Raw genomic sequence first — 15,484 nt, 5'->3', positions numbered from 1 at the left:
TCCCACCCTTTCACTGATGGATGGAGACGGACAGTGAGGGTTTCAGGCACCAGACAAGGAAGAGGAAATGGTGATCTGATGGAAGAGGAAAATGGTGGCGTTGATAGATACCCTATCCCCCCTGCTCCCTGCCAAGAAGGATAATATGTGGAAAGAGGTGGACGAGGCAGCTGGGGAGAAAAGAAATGAGTTTGTAACCCCAGCCCCTTTGCTCTTAGAAAGAGGCTCTTGCTCCCAGACACTTTCTTCACACTGTCTCAAAGTCCACTAATTAGAAATTCATTTGGGTTAATATTCAAGTATCCTGAAATGATTAAGGAGACCACCATTCTTTCATTCCTTCAAGTTGGTTCAATAAACACTTGTTTACTTCCTTGTTTTACTGAAGTTTACAAGAGGGTGGGAACAGAATCACACTTTCAGGATCCTAAATTAAAAGGGCAAATGCAAAGGAGGTTGGGGTAAACAGTCACTGAACAGGAAAGGATGATGACCACTTTTGTTCTGGTCTCAACTCAGAATCATCTTGCCTTCTTTGGCCAGTGATGTGAACCTTGCATCTGAGCCCTGTCCCCAGGCAACATCTCCAGGGGTTCCAAAGTTCCACACTTGGTTTTCTCTTATTCTGGAGTACCAGGCTATCCGCTCCAAATTAGTCCTAGATTTTGCTAAAAGCAATGCAAATTTCCATGCATGTTCCCCTATTCATCCTGGGGGATGTTTTCAAATTTCATCCAGCTTAGAGTGGCACCAAGAAGCATTCTGTTCTCTCTCCCATCTTCAAGGTCAAGAATTTGAATCCTGATTGCTGAGAAAGGCCAGACTTCTCCTAGAAGGAAATATTTTTGTTAGAGAAGTCTGTGTCAGATTATTTCGTCTGTTAACAGCAGAACCAGAAGATAATGAGGACTATTTGACAGAGTCTAGCATTGACAAATGGTACACATTTTTGAACTCATTTCAAAGTACAAACTCCTATTTCATTTCGTTTTCTAGGGCTCTGAATAACTTATAGACAATTTAATTGCCTGTATTTGGAATAGGGAATTCCTAAAATGCTGAGTATAATATTTGGATTTAAAGAAAAAGACACCATAATAGAGGCCATTGTTCAAGTAAGTAGAGACAGGTTCATGTATTTCAAACCTTGGATAAAATATAAAGAAGATCATTGAGCTCTAATTTGAAAGAATTCCACTGAAAGACTCAGAAAGCAATCCACTGTGAGAATATGAGACAGAATTATAATATTTACTGGACAATTGTTTGCTAAGAAGCATTTATTTTATATCACTTTTTAACAAGACTGAACTGTCAAATTGTTTAAAATTCCATTGGAAAAATTTGGATTATCACAAAAGTGTTTACTCTTTTATCCTTCCATGTATATTGGATTACTCATGGAGGACAATGGAAAGAATCTGAGAAATGCTGGTTTTAACAACAACTTAGACTGCATTTCAGAAATTTTATAGACTATGTAAACGAAAGCAACTTTTGGATATGTATTAACATAGCCGTGACACTACTGGTATAACGTAAGGCGCAGAGAAATGAAAATTCCAGCACTATCAGCAAAGATTTTCCTTTGGAAGATGACGGTACAAGTGAAACATGCTTCCCATATAACAACCGTGCTTGCATACACAAAAAAGAATCATCTTTATCTTGTTTTGCTAAATGCCATTGTTAGCTCCAGCAGCTATGATTCTGAGTCTGTGCAATAATACATGACCTTTTATAGTCATTCTGGAACTATGGAATTATCACCTATGAAGACACTGTAATCATATATAACCTTAGATCACCCACTGAATATACTTCCATGAAAAGCATGTTTAGAACAAAGCCAAACTTTTTCTTGGTATGAAAATCACTTTTGATTCTCCATTCTAATACCAGATAGGCACTTCCACTGGTCATGTGTGAGTTCCAAGGACATAGATAACTCACGATGATGCAACAGGTCTTAGCTACATGAGGATCACCTGGAAGGCTGGTAGCAGCAGATTGCGGGGTCTCTGCCCCCAGAGTTTCTGAGTCAGTGTACCTAAAATGGGGCAGAGAATGCATTTCTAACACATGATGTTGATGGTGCTTTCCTGGGAACCACACTTTGAGAACTGCTGCACTAAATGACTCTAGGTAGGGAGTGCTAAAAGCAATTTTAGGGAAAAAAAAATCTTACGTGTGGGTCAGGCTGGTCTTGTGAAAAATGAAAACAAAGAAAAAGCCTATAAGCTTCCCTCTAAAGGCTCAGCCTCTCTATGGTCCCCTCCTCCACACAGAACCCTCTGCCTCCTGGTTTCCATTCTCTCTTTCCGACCTCCAGTTCTCAAAAGTACTCACAGGTCTTGCTATCTTAATTGACCCTAAAATGTACATTAACCATAGCAGCAGTTATTCCTCTCAGGGACCTTTGCATTTTGACATGGATCAAAAATTCAGACCTGACCTGATAAATGAAATCTGAACAAAAAAAGGTGTTAATTTTATATGGGAAAAACTGTTACATTTCCACTCCATCACCTACATTACACTAGAGTGATCTAAAAGTCAAATCTCTTCGCGTTACTTTCTTGTTCAAAGTCTTCAATGACTATCCTTCTCCCACAGGCAAATTTTAAAGGCAAGGCTTCCAGGCTTTTCCATATATGCCACTGCCTACCTTCTCAACCTCCTCAGCCACCTTGCCCTCCTTCCACTTTGTATATGACAGTACTAAACTATTTTAAATTCTTTGAAAATGACCTATTCTCAGGATCAGCTACATTATTTGGGGAACCCAGGGAAAGATGAAAATGAAGGGCCCTCTGATCAAGATGTATTAAAGAATTTCAAGACAACACTTGCAGAGATTCGCCCAAGTCCAAAGGCTTCTGAGCACAGAGCTCTTTGTGGCTGCAGGTCACACACACATGAGCAGCCCTGACTGTTCCAGAGACAGTAATCTCTAAGTCCCTTGGCGCTTGTCTTGGGGTATCACAAAGAAACCAGTCAGGGTGTGTCATTTCCTTTTGCTCTGAGTTGGTATCTCTAGGTTTGTTGAATGTCAAATGCAGGAAAGCACCTGAGCTTCACCATGCCTTTGTTCATTTTCCAGGAAAACTCTTAGGTAGCCAGAGGGTACAATGTACTGCTTTGACCCTGGCACTACTTGCTCTCCTTATGCCACTGTCCTAATCTCTCCCTCTTTTGTACCTTTGCAAGGTACCATTCCTGCCTTCTGAAATGCCATTCCCTGTTTCTCACCTGATTAACTTGCATTCAACCATCCTTAGAGGCTCAGCTGAGGCTCCTCTTCTGCTGGGAGGCCTTTCCCAAATTCCAGAGCCCCTGCGTGCACAGTACACTCTACCCTTTAGTGGTTAGCCTGCTGGGTTTTCATCTTGTTCGCATGAGCACCGTATTGACTAAGCTCCAAGCTATTCCAAAGCATCGATGGTGTCTTCATCTTTGTATCTGCAGAACTTAGCACGACATCTGGATTGGAGAAATGGCTTCAAAATGCTCATAACGTGGAAGAACAGGAGGTCATGTGTGCTAACATTTTTCACAACTCAAAAATAGTTTCTTGGAAGAAAACCATTTCTGAAGCTGACAGGCAGCTTACATGGGACTCAGAATTCTTCCAGAACTCCTAGGTGAGGTGGTCAACTGACTTCTAGTTACCGCAAAGGAAGGAAGCTCTGGGGCAAGAACTGAACTGCTTAGCCTCTTGAACCTAATCTGAGTGGGTGTGAACCCCAGAGACGTGTTCAGTCCCACTCAGTGGAGGAATCTAACACATGAGAGAGTCTGAGAGAGTCATCAAGAATGCCTTTCCTAGACCGGCTTCATATGGGAACTTTTAATCTTAATTCAAATATCAGAGACTGTCTGAGGTCTACAGTCAACTTTCCAGGGCTGATGATCTAGTTTGTGGTTGATGTAAGTTATTTGCGTCTCCTCCTCCTTCGTGACTTCTGACTACTCACTGTCGTTCTACCCTGAGTGGGTGGTGAAATACCTTACAAGCTGAAATTCAAACCAATAAAGTCTGCTTTTTGTAAGTTTATGGTTTATCTACGAATTTCATGTACCCAAGCTATCTTCATCCCTGGCTGATTCAAAATTTGAGCATTGGCAGGATATCATATTTACTTAGGTATTTTTCTCCAACTTGCGGGAATATACTATTCTGGGTTTCTGGGTGCATTTTGAGAGAAAATCCAGGAAGCTTTTTTTTTTTTTAATATAATCTTCTTAGTTGTTTTTCAGCCATTGATATATACTTTGTGCCTGCAAACAGTCTAGGATTGAAGCAGCATCTGGTTTGTTTTCTTTCTGGCCAGGCCAGGGAGAAAAGGGAGCTAGTTGTTCCTGACTTTCTCCATAGACTGCTGCTTCTTTCTCTCTTTCTCTTCCATCTCTCATGACGCGGGTGGGCTTTCACTCCCTTGAGGTGCCTCCAGCCCTCGGACATCACTAAAGAGCTGGGACAAAGGGTGGTCAGGTTCAGACACAAATCTCAAAAGGCAAACAAGGTTAGATTCCTCTTCAGCTGACACTGAAGCCTGAATCCTTGTTCAGACAGGCACACTAGCCCACCTGCTCCAAAAGCAAATCCTGGGCTGCCTAAACCACACCACTCATAATGGAGTGTCAGGGAGCATAGGAGAAAGTCCTGAGTGACCCAGAAGTGTGTCTCAATAGTAAGGCAACTTTATCTCTCCAATGTTAATGGTTCTGTTTGCTTGGATACTTAATTCACTTAGGAGCCTTACAAATTGCAAATCTGTAGACTTACGAATTTATAGACTTAGAATCTGGACTCTCAGGGTTGTGAGGGAATTCAACAGGTTGTATAGTTGGTCCCTTCCAACACCTGAGTCCCTCTCTGCCACTGCCATGCCTGGGTTTTGTTATTATCTGTGCTTAAACGTTACCAAGGATGGCGAATTTACTGCTTGCCCAAGGTCACCCATTTCATCCTTGAGTAGCTCTTTTAGACATATCTTCTTTTCATAAACCAGATGTCAGCTAAAGTCAACTTGCCCTTTCATATTTAAATGAAACTGTTTTGAATTCTCATGCCTTATGAGGTAAGCCATTCAGCAACTCTTTCAAACTCTTCGTTAATCTTTGACATGTGGGCAGGAGGTTGTTTATAACTGTCCAGGCCACCTCTGGCTGAGGCTTAATCGCTCCATGTATGGAGCCCTCTCTTTTCTATGCCTATTCTCTTTTCTACTGTCGCCTCTTCCTCCACACTAAGCAGCGCTCTGTTTTCCTGTTGGGACATTCCACGTGAGCCTGTCTCAAACACAAGGCTGTGCAAGTGTGTGTGACATACTTTTACAGGACAATTCAGACAACTGCTGGAGTCAACAGTGCAGTGACCAATCTGCTTATGACTAAATATTGCACATTTCTAGTCTTCAAAGCCCCTCAGGTACCTCATCACCAGGACCTCATTCCCTGGCCACATTTCCCTGTAGCTTCCACCTCCCACCTTGTACTTGGCCCCCTCTTTTCTTTTAACTCCTCCCCTCTTCTGTCAAATTCTTGGCTTACGTCCCAAATCCTAGTTGACTTCCTCTGTAGAGAAATTTGGTTTTGCCTTTATCTTCTAGACCTTGACCTTGGGATCTCTTGGCCCACATCCAGGGCAGTTTACCAATGTGTTTCCCCAAAGACAGTCTACTCCCTAAAAGCCTTGTGCCAGAGGATACCCTGTCCCCATATGGTTACACAAAGTCCACGTCTGACTCCCTGTCAGCTCTACCCAGTTCATTACAACCTGCCTTCTCTTGGCTGGCTTCTGACTCTGGAGTCATTGCTGTAGACAGAAAGAACACAGGCTTTGGAATCTGACCAGAGTCTGAATCCCAGATCTACTATTCATCAGTCATGTGACATCATTGGCCTAACTTCTGAAGACCATCATTCTCAGCTAAGAAATGGTAATTATACCATCTAAAGAATTTATGTGAAAATTTGATTAGATAATATACAGTGTCTGGCACATAGTAGACCCTCAACAATTTTTATTTATTTGAATTAAAATAAAATAAGATGGAGATCAGCCTTGAACATCTATCTCCCAAGCAAACAGAACCATTTATGCCAAATAAGCAAAACTAAATGCAGCTTCTTTTATAAGTGTACATGAAACTTACCTTAGGTTATTTCTTGTATATGCCACTGATAATCATAACAGAAATTTAAAATGTCCTCCTAAAATGGTATAAGAAAAGCACTTTTAACCAATCCCCTGCCATCTGGAAACCCCCACCATAATAACCAATCACTGTAAAGGTTAAGCAACTTCCTCATTGTCAGTTTATAAGCCATCCTATAACATCATGCCTCTGAACTTCATACCAGTTTTGGGTCTCAAGCACTGCTGACGGTGACCTTTTTTTCCTCATTCAGTAAAATATTCATATCAAGTAAAGCTCTCTAAATTTTCTTTTAACCCTTTCCTTCTCCCCCAGCCTCAAAAAGCTTCAAAGTCGGTGCAGATGAACCCTCCCCAGCCTGGTTCGTTCCCTGCTTGTTTTGACCCCTGATCCCTCCCTCCTTGCTATCTTGGCTTTCCTGCCATTTCATCTGGTCCCTGCTTTCATTCCCAGCTTTGGCTTTCATGACTCAGTCACTCCCACTCATATGCAGAAGTGGAAGAAATGTCTCCTTCTGCCTCTCCCTTTGTTTGCCATCATGATTCTGACTTACCTGGAAACAGCTTCAGAGATGATTAAGTTATGGCTCACAGATATAATTGAGCCGTTTCCGAATTTCCAAATGGCATCAGAAGCGCTGAGATCACCATGAAGATGCATCGTCTTCTTTGTCAATGAGGACTGAAGAAACGCTGGCCGTCATATCTCTTTTTTGGAATCTCCTAAGTAAGGACCTCAGTAGCCCTGAAAGAAAAAAAAAAAAAAAAAAAAACAAGTCAGAGATACCATGATAGCTGTCACAACCCAAACCCCGCGAACACAAAATATTTAAAAATGTTAAATAAGCAAATAAAGTATCTTGCAACATAATCTCTGTTCTGGTGCTAAATAACTTTGTTTTAAATATACAAAACTCCAAACATAAGCCCTTAAGGATAAAATGCTAGTAATGAAATTGATACTAAGTGAAGACGACCATTTTTTATGAAATATTTATTGACTTACCACATAGGCTATCTGAACCTCAAAACTAACTCAGCCTCTGCCGTGGTGGGACTTCAGGATGGAGGCTGACAGAGAACGTACCCTCACCCACTCAGCCAGGCAGATGCTCCGGGATGCACATGTCATTCAGATTTGGCTATTCTTGTGGTGTGGGGAAAGAGCTGCATGATTTCACTGGCATTTCCATATCAGAGAGGAATTCTAAGAGAAAGTATCATATTTGAGCTGCTTGAGGGGACTGTTCCATAAGCAATTTCAGGCAAATTATTTATCTCTTTGAGGTGTACACGCTCATTTGCACAAAGAGTATAAAAATGAATGCCACTATTAGTTTGAAAACAGGTCTGGCTATTATAACAAAAGTCAAAATAACCGTGGTTTAAAAGAGGCGGGCTGTTTTCTCTCTCATGATACAGTTTGAACACAATGAGTCCAGAGTTAACAGCATAGCTCCCCAGTTTGGGGCCAGGCTCCTCGGATCCTGTTTTGCATCTTCAACACATAGCTTTCACCTCAGGGCTAAACTGTCTGTTCCCAACTCTTGTCTCCACATCTACATTCCAGCCAGTGAAAAGGAAGGAGAAGGGAAGGGCACAATCTTTCCCTAAATTTAAGGGTATGAACTGTAAGTTGTTTATATCTTTCTGCTCGCATCCCATTGGCTAGCACTTAGTCATGTGGTCACAACAATCTGCACCACAAACTACAAGCCAGAGTCTTCCACCGGGATTCCACATACCCAGCTAAACTTCAACACCACTCATCATCAGGGAAATACAAATCAAAATCACGATGAGATTCCACATCACACCCATCAGATGGCTAAAATTAACAGAAGAAACAACAGGTGTTGGTGAGGATATGGAGAAATGGGAACCCTCTTGTGCTGCTGGTGGAAATGCAAATTGGTGCAGCCACTCTGGAGAACAGCATGAAGGTTCCTCAAAAAACTAAAAATAGAACTACTTTATGATGTAGCAATTGCCCTATTAGGTATTTACCCAAAGGATACAAAAATACAGATTCAAAGGGGTCATGTGCACCCCAATGTTTCTAGCAGCATTATCAACAACAGCCAAACTATGTAGAGAGTCCAAATGTCCATCCACTGATGAATGGATACAGATGTGGTATATGTATATAATGGAGTATTAGTCATCAAAAAGAATGAGATCTTGCCCAATTCATTTGCAACGACCTGGGTGGAGCTAGAGTGCATTATGCTAAGTGAAATAAGTCACCCAGAGAAAGACAAATACCACATACTTCTGCTTATATGTGGAATTTAAGAAAAAAACAGGTGATCATATGAGTGAGCAGGTTGGGAAGAGAGGGAAACAAACCACAAGGGACTCTTAATGATTGAGAACTGAGGGCCGATGGAGGGAGGAGGGTGGTAGATGGGCTAGATGAGTGACGGGTACTAAGGAGAGCACTTGTGATGAGCACTAGGTGTTGTAAGTCATGAATCACTGAATTCTATTTCTGAAACCAATAATGCACTGTATGTTAACTAACTAGAATTTAAATTAAAAAAAAAAAATCAGGACTTGTCTTGCTAACAAAGGAAAAGAGAATACATACTCCAGGGCAGCTAGCAACTATCCTCAAAACAATATAGGTAGAATGTTTGACACAAAGTCAATGTTCAATCGACAGTAATGTGTTTTTTTTATAATAAGCAAAAATTTAAGTAAGTTGATTTTATTTCATTCTTGATATAGAGACAAAAGAAAAAGGTGTGTGTATCTCCACACAGAGACTCACAATGTGGGTCTGATTAAGAGTGGCTGTGGTTTGGAAATAGAGCGACCGGCGCTGCACTGGCCTTCTGGCCCTGCTGGGTTTTAGGCAGTGAAGGCATCATCTGTGGGCCCAGCCTTGCCCAGTCCCCCAACCAATCCCGATCAGGTGATCACTGGTGAGCAGTCTTTCAGCTCTACATGCACCATTTGGTGTGTGTTGGGGAGTCCAAATTGTAGTCTGCCCATAATGCCCAATTCATTTCTTCAATTCATGAATCTGGCCTTCTGGTGAATTTTTTCCCCTTGTCCACTGGTGCAAACATACCTCATGAGCAAGCCTACCCAAAACATTATACAGGGGGACATTACTCACATCCTTTGTATACACTGCCATGCTGCTATCATTACCTTTCATGCAAGGAGTCTTTTTTCCTCAAGTTCCAAGAAAGAAAAGAGAAATAAAAAGAAAAAAAGAAAAAGAAAAAGAAAAAGAAAAAGAAAAAGAAAAAGAAAAAGAAAATAAGGGAAGGGAAGGGAAGGGAAGGGAAGGGAAGGGAAGGGAAGGAAACGAAAGGAAAGGAAAGGAAAGGAAAGGAAAGGAAAGGAAAGGAAAGGAAAAGAAAGGGAAAAGACAATCAGAAGCCAAGACAGTAGGAAACCATGCCAAAGAGTTATATATCCAGAATAGAAACCATAACACTAAGCACAAACTTCAGAGTGGGACTCTGCAGTAGTGGGTGGTCACGTGGCAGTGTTCCATAAACTCCAGATCACAATACAGGATGACATAAGACATGTCCTACCATATTGGGAGGGAGAATTGATGGCGGTGGGGGGAGAGAGGGTGACTCATGCCATCATTCCTCACTCGAACGATTCTTACAGTCAGCAGGACATCCAAGAAGGACATACCCCGAGTGAAAATTACTTGACCATTTGGCAAAGTACTAAGTACTAAGATAGTATTTCACCAACAACTAGAAAAATTTCAAGTTAAACCATGGAAAAGTCACCCTGTGGGTGTGGAAAGGAATAATATTTTAAGGTAGGCTCTGGGGCTTTCTCTGTCAAAAATGAAATAGCCTGACCAATCAGAACAGGACTCAATAAAGGGAGAAATTTCACATGAACTCTTCAACTAATGATAAAATAAGAATAGAACTCAATGTGAGAGCTTCAATGGATCTAAGAGGCCACCCGAACTCACTGTTCTATAGTTCAGAAAGCTACAGATTTGCTTAGCCCATATGTGGCAGAGCCACAATGAAAACCTGAGCACTGGAGGCTCCTGGTCCAGTGAGCCTTGGCAGGAACTTTCTGACATCAGAGGACTCTTTTATTCTAAAAAGAAAATATTTCTTGTGGGAAATCAGTACTATGTTCTTAAACTGATTTTATCAAAAAAAGGACGAGACTGGAGATGGCGAAACAAATCCTAAGTGTATAAACAATGTCATCCAACTGTTGTATAATGACTACATTCCAGAGGGGTTTTCAGAGTGACAAATGACTTCAAACAAACATTTGGTTCTGGCGGCACCTTTTGTAAGTGGCTTTAGAGGAACTGTGGAATGCAGAAGAATGCAGAAGAGAGTGGTGATCTAACCAGACTGGGAATGAGGAAAATCCTATGTCAAGTGACTGGAACAGAGAATAAAGTAATGTTTATGAAATCCCCCTTTCTATCTGAGTGAGACAACAGGGACTGCCTAGACCCAGCAGATGTTCCATGTAAGTGAAGAGTTGCTCCACGTGACCCAAACCCAATGGCAGGGACCAGACTGCACACGTGGGAGAGCAACAAGCCACCATCCCGCCAGCAAGGAGAGCAGGTAGAAGCTGGCAGGCAATGGGTAGTGTGGGAGGCAGCAGGTTGAGGGGAAAGGGCACTGCACAAGGACTCAGAGGACTTGGGTCCCAGTCCTGGCACTTACACTAGTTGTCCTGGTTGTGCCACCGTGGGTAGGTTACTTAACATCTCCGGATGGGCTTCAGTTTCCTACTCCATAAAAGGAGAAGGTTTCATTCCATCTTTGCCGGCTTGAAAATTCTGCTTTCCAGGGTTCACTAGTCAAATGCCTACAGCAATGTTTCCCAACCCCCCAACCTGAGGCAGTTTGGCCCTTCAGGAGACATCTGGCAATGTCACAACTGGTTGTCACACAGTGGGAAGGGGCTACTGCTGTTGGCATTAGGTGGGTGAGGGACAGGGATGCTATTCAACACCTCCAAATACAAGGAAAGCTCCCCACACCAAAGAATCACACAGCCCAAAATGTCAATAATGCCAGGCTGAAAAACACTAACTGAAAGGACAATAGACAAACCCATTTCAGCCAATTATTGTCATGTTGCCAGATCTGTTGAAGAGAATCTGAAAATGTGGATTTTTTTGTAAAATATCCCCAATTGAAGAGAGAGCAACATTTTTTTTTTTTAATACATAGAAAACACTCTGGGAGCCAAATAAAATGGGGCTTTAGGACAAATTCTGTCTGCAAGCTGTCAATTTCTGAAATCTAATTAGCCACATACTGTCCAAGTAATTAGTGTCATTTAACTGAAAGCGTGGATTTGTTCATCTGTGTCTAGTTATCTGAGCTAAAGTGAAGCAGGTCACGGTTAATCCGTGTGCGTGCTCATACACACGTCTGTGTGATACAGTGGAAAAAACACTACATGAAGTGTTCAGAGACATACCCACTTACCATGTGGGTAACTTTAGGGTCAGAATCATTAAATTCTCTGAACAACAGGGTCTCCACTTTCATGGAGGGTATCAATATTCTTTCTGTCTACTTCTCCAGGTTGTCACAGGATAATGGTATCATGGAGCTGAGGGGTGCCTAGGTGGTGCAGTCAGCGAAGCCTCAGGCTCTTGATTTCGGCTCAGGTCATGATCTCATGGGTTCATGAGACAGAGCCCCACGGAGGGTTTGGTGTTACCACCATGGAGCCTGCTTGGGATTCTCTCTTGCTCTCACCCTCTCGCTCTACCCCTCACCTCACAAAAATAATAAATATTTAAAACAATAAAATAAAAATACATATCTTGGAGCTGGAAGGATCTTCAGAAATCACTTCATACACAGTTATGCCCAGAGAAGTGATCCCATGACGTTGCCCTTGAACTCAGTCAATGGCAGGCCCGGGGCTTGGAAGCAGGTGTCCTGACTCCCTATCTTTAGTTCTGTGAGGGTGAGAGGAAGGGAGGTGGTGTGGGTGAGAGTGCCAGATGTACACTCTTCCAGATGTGGTCTGCCACCATTTGATCTTTCAGTTGTGCCTGAGCAGCACCAGATGGGACCCGAGGAGGAAATGAGAGGGACGGGAAAGCTCTCTGGAGCCTGTAAATGGCTCCCCTGTCTCCCAAACGGAAGGTTGGTGTTGGCGTTCGTTTTTCTCCAACGTACACCAGCAGGCAGGTCTCTGGTCAGCAGCAATGCAAGTGCCTGATATTGAGCAAAAGGAGGCCTGAGCCAGAGCGTGTGACTGGCTCAGCACGGACACTTTACCCTGCTCAGAAAAACTATGCAAGAGCACCTCCGCACCATCAGTGGGCTGCTGAGAGGAACAGTGCGGTCACGGCGCCACAGGGGCCCATGGCGTTCATGGGAGCTAGAGGCCTCAGGTGACTCTCCAAGGCTAACCATGGTGTATAGACAGAACCCTTCCCCCACCTGCCTCCTCGGAGCAGCTCCAGTGCTTTCCTGCCCGCGACTTTGTTCCATTACTGCCTCCTGTTGGGGATGAGCCCCGTTCCTGTGCTTACCTAAGGGCCTGGGTCGGCGGCTCACAACCGGGCCAGGGGCTGCCTCCGAGGCTTTGCCGAAGCGCAGCGTGCGCATGTCTGTTCTGCAGCCGGCTTTCCCGTGGGGCGGAGTTTCAGCTCCCACCCCGGCTGCCCTGAGCAGGTCAAGCAACTGCTCTCTTAAGTTCTCAGAGTCGCTTCCGTCTTCTCTTAGCCTGCTCGCTGGCTGCGGTCGCACGGAGAGGCCCGGGTGTTGGCATCAACATTTAGAGCTTCTTTTTTCTTTAGTGCTAACCCGTCTCCCAAGCCCATGGTGAACATCACCACGGGCTGTCCTGTCCGTGGAGCGGGTGAGACGGAACTTGCTGATGCTGCAGCCGCTGCCGTGCCGTGCGCTCGGCTGCTCCAGCAGGTTTCACATTTTTTAGTGTAATGACAGAGTTTTCAGTTACTTACAGGATGTAATTATAAATACATATTTGCAATAGAACCAGCTTGATGTGCTTATTTTTCCATTAATAGCACACTGCACTTTTTGGAATGTGTGTACCACCCTTTCCTTAAAGCTCAGCTAAAGCCTTAACCTCCCCCTCTTAGGCCTTCCAGCCAATGTCTTTCTTATGTCTGTACCACTGACTGGGGACTGGAGACTCTCTATGTCTCATCCGTTTATGTGGGATTGAAGGAAGAGTCACCTACTGTGTGTTCTACCCAATATAAAGAGTGTTAACCTTGGAAAACAAGCAACACTTCTTAGATCCTCTTTATCTCCATCATGTGAGCTAGTGCTGTAGTTACTAGACTCCCAAGAAGATTTAGAGTCCACAGAGACTTTGAGGGCCAGGGACCTAATAAAATAGCATCTTGCTTCCATGTGAGAGTGATAAGTATTTTGAAGAATCAGACATGGGAGTAGCAGAGATAAAGGCCAGTGACTAAAATGAAGTTGGAAGACACAGCTCAGGGTGAGATCCAGCTGAATGTCAAGGTGTCAAATAAGTGGCAGTAGTGGTGGTCTGGCCAGGCCTCTCACTGGTGAGGCAGAACAGTGGAGACAAGTTCTCAGGTAGACGCTCATCTCCAAAGAGAAGAAGGACAGGGTTATTAGTCACCACTAGATTTACCTCAAATTTACCAATTTGCAAACCAGTGTAGCTGCCTTGAGCCACGTCACTAAAGGGGCAAAGTTACACTTTGGAAGTTACACTTGTAAGCTCCCTCCATATGGAAGGCTGCATGAGACGTGGGGGAGGCTCGTTCTCCCTTAAAATTTATTTTTATTTCTTTTTAATTTATTTTTAATGTTTATTTTTGAGAGAGAGGGGGAGAGCACGAGTGGAGGAAGAGCGGGGGGGGGGGGGACAGAGGATCTGCGTGGGCTCTGTGGTGACAGCACAGAGCCCGATGTGGGGCTCACACTCACCAACCATGAAATCACGACCTGAGCTGAGGTCAGACGCTTGACCGACTGAGCCACCCAAGTTCCCCAACAGTTTATTTCTTTTTTTTTGTATTTATTTTTTATTTTTTTAATGTTTATTTATTTTTGGGAGAGAGAGGATGAGCCAAGGAGGGGCAGAGAGAGAGGGAGACACAGAATCTGAAGCAGGCTCCAGGCTCTGAGCCACAGAGTTGACTCTCAGCACAAAGTCCAACGCAGGGCTTGAACTCACGGACTGAACTGGGAGATCATGACCTGAGCTGAAGTCGGACGCTTAACCGACTGAGCCACCCACGTGCCCCCCGACAGTTTATTTTAAATGATGGCAACATCCAAGCTATTTTTTCCAATATCTTTACCAAATTTGAACACACGTCCTTGAAACCTCACCCAAATCCCAGCGCAATCTTCTGACATTACCAATTCCTCTTGAAACATGTTTATGTTTCAAGCAAGTGATTTTATAGCATCATAAAATGATCATATTACTAAGGATTCATACACAAACACTTCTTAACTTATTAACTGAACTAATTCATTTCTTCAGTGCCTGCATTAGTATGGCCTATCTGTAATTCACTTGCCTTTGCAGAGACAGGGGAGAACATGATGGGAGAGTGAGAGCGGCTCAGAAGTGAAGCCTGTCCACCCCATGGAGACTGGTAGGAAAGGCAACATCTATAGGAGAGCTTAATTAGGCCAATCCAGGGGATAGATTCAAATCCGTGACCAGAATTTGTGAGGCTAAGGAAGCAGCATTACAAAGTCTGTAGTTTATATTTTTCTCATTTTTTTCTTTCTCTATATAAAAGACTTAAGTTTTTTAAAAGCAGTGTTAAACTGAGGGTTGATGGGGGGTGGGAGGGAGGGGAGGGTGGGTGATGGGTATTGAGGAGGGCACCTTTTGGGATGAGCACTGGGTGTTGTATGGAAACCAATTTGACAATAAATTTCATATATTGAAAAAAAAATAAAACAAAGTATACATATAAAAAAAAAAGCAGTGTTAGTTGCACTGCAAAATTGAGAGGAAGATACAGAGATTTTCCAAATACTCCCTGTCCCCACACATGCATAGCCCGCCTGATTACCAAAATTCCCCACCAGAGTGGTACACTTATTATAATTGATGAACCTATATGGACACATTATAATCACCCAAAGTCCACAATTTACTTTGGGTTTACTCTTTGTATTCCATGGGTTGGGCAAATGTGTAATGGCATTTATCTATTATTAGAGTATCATACTGAGTATTTTTACTGCCTTAAAGATCCTCTGTGCTATTCGTTACTTTCCCCTTCACCTGCTGTCCCCCTCATCACTGATGTTTTCATTGTCTCCATAGTTTTGCTTTTTCCAGAATGTCACATAGTTG

At 43.1% G+C, this 15,484-nt stretch overlaps 1 long non-coding RNA gene across 5 annotated transcripts; it reads right to left on the bottom strand.

The window, feature by feature from the left end:
• Positions 1 to 346: 346 nt before the first annotated feature.
• On the bottom strand, positions 347 to 13,020 carry LOC122224391. 5 transcript variants are annotated; one of them, XR_006204747.1, is made up of 6 exons: positions 12,687 to 13,020; positions 6,718 to 6,908; positions 6,162 to 6,219; positions 3,253 to 4,475; positions 1,989 to 2,050; positions 347 to 829 (listed from the first exon to the last, which is right to left on the bottom strand). It is a non-coding gene; the product is annotated as an uncharacterized LOC122224391 (long non-coding RNA). The 5 variants fall into 5 exon arrangements; XR_006204745.1 differs by lacking the exon at positions 1,989 to 2,050; XR_006204748.1 differs by lacking the exon at positions 1,989 to 2,050 and having other exon boundaries at positions 3,253 to 3,470.
• Between the last annotated feature and the right edge of the window lie 2,464 nt (positions 13,021 to 15,484).

Source organism: Panthera leo, chromosome B4, assembly GCF_018350215.1.
Source record: "Panthera leo isolate Ple1 chromosome B4, P.leo_Ple1_pat1.1, whole genome shotgun sequence".
NCBI classification, from domain to species: domain Eukaryota; kingdom Metazoa; phylum Chordata; class Mammalia; order Carnivora; family Felidae; genus Panthera; species Panthera leo.
The sequence above is the reverse complement of the archived record's forward strand: the minus strand, read 5'-3'. Positions and strand labels throughout refer to the sequence as shown.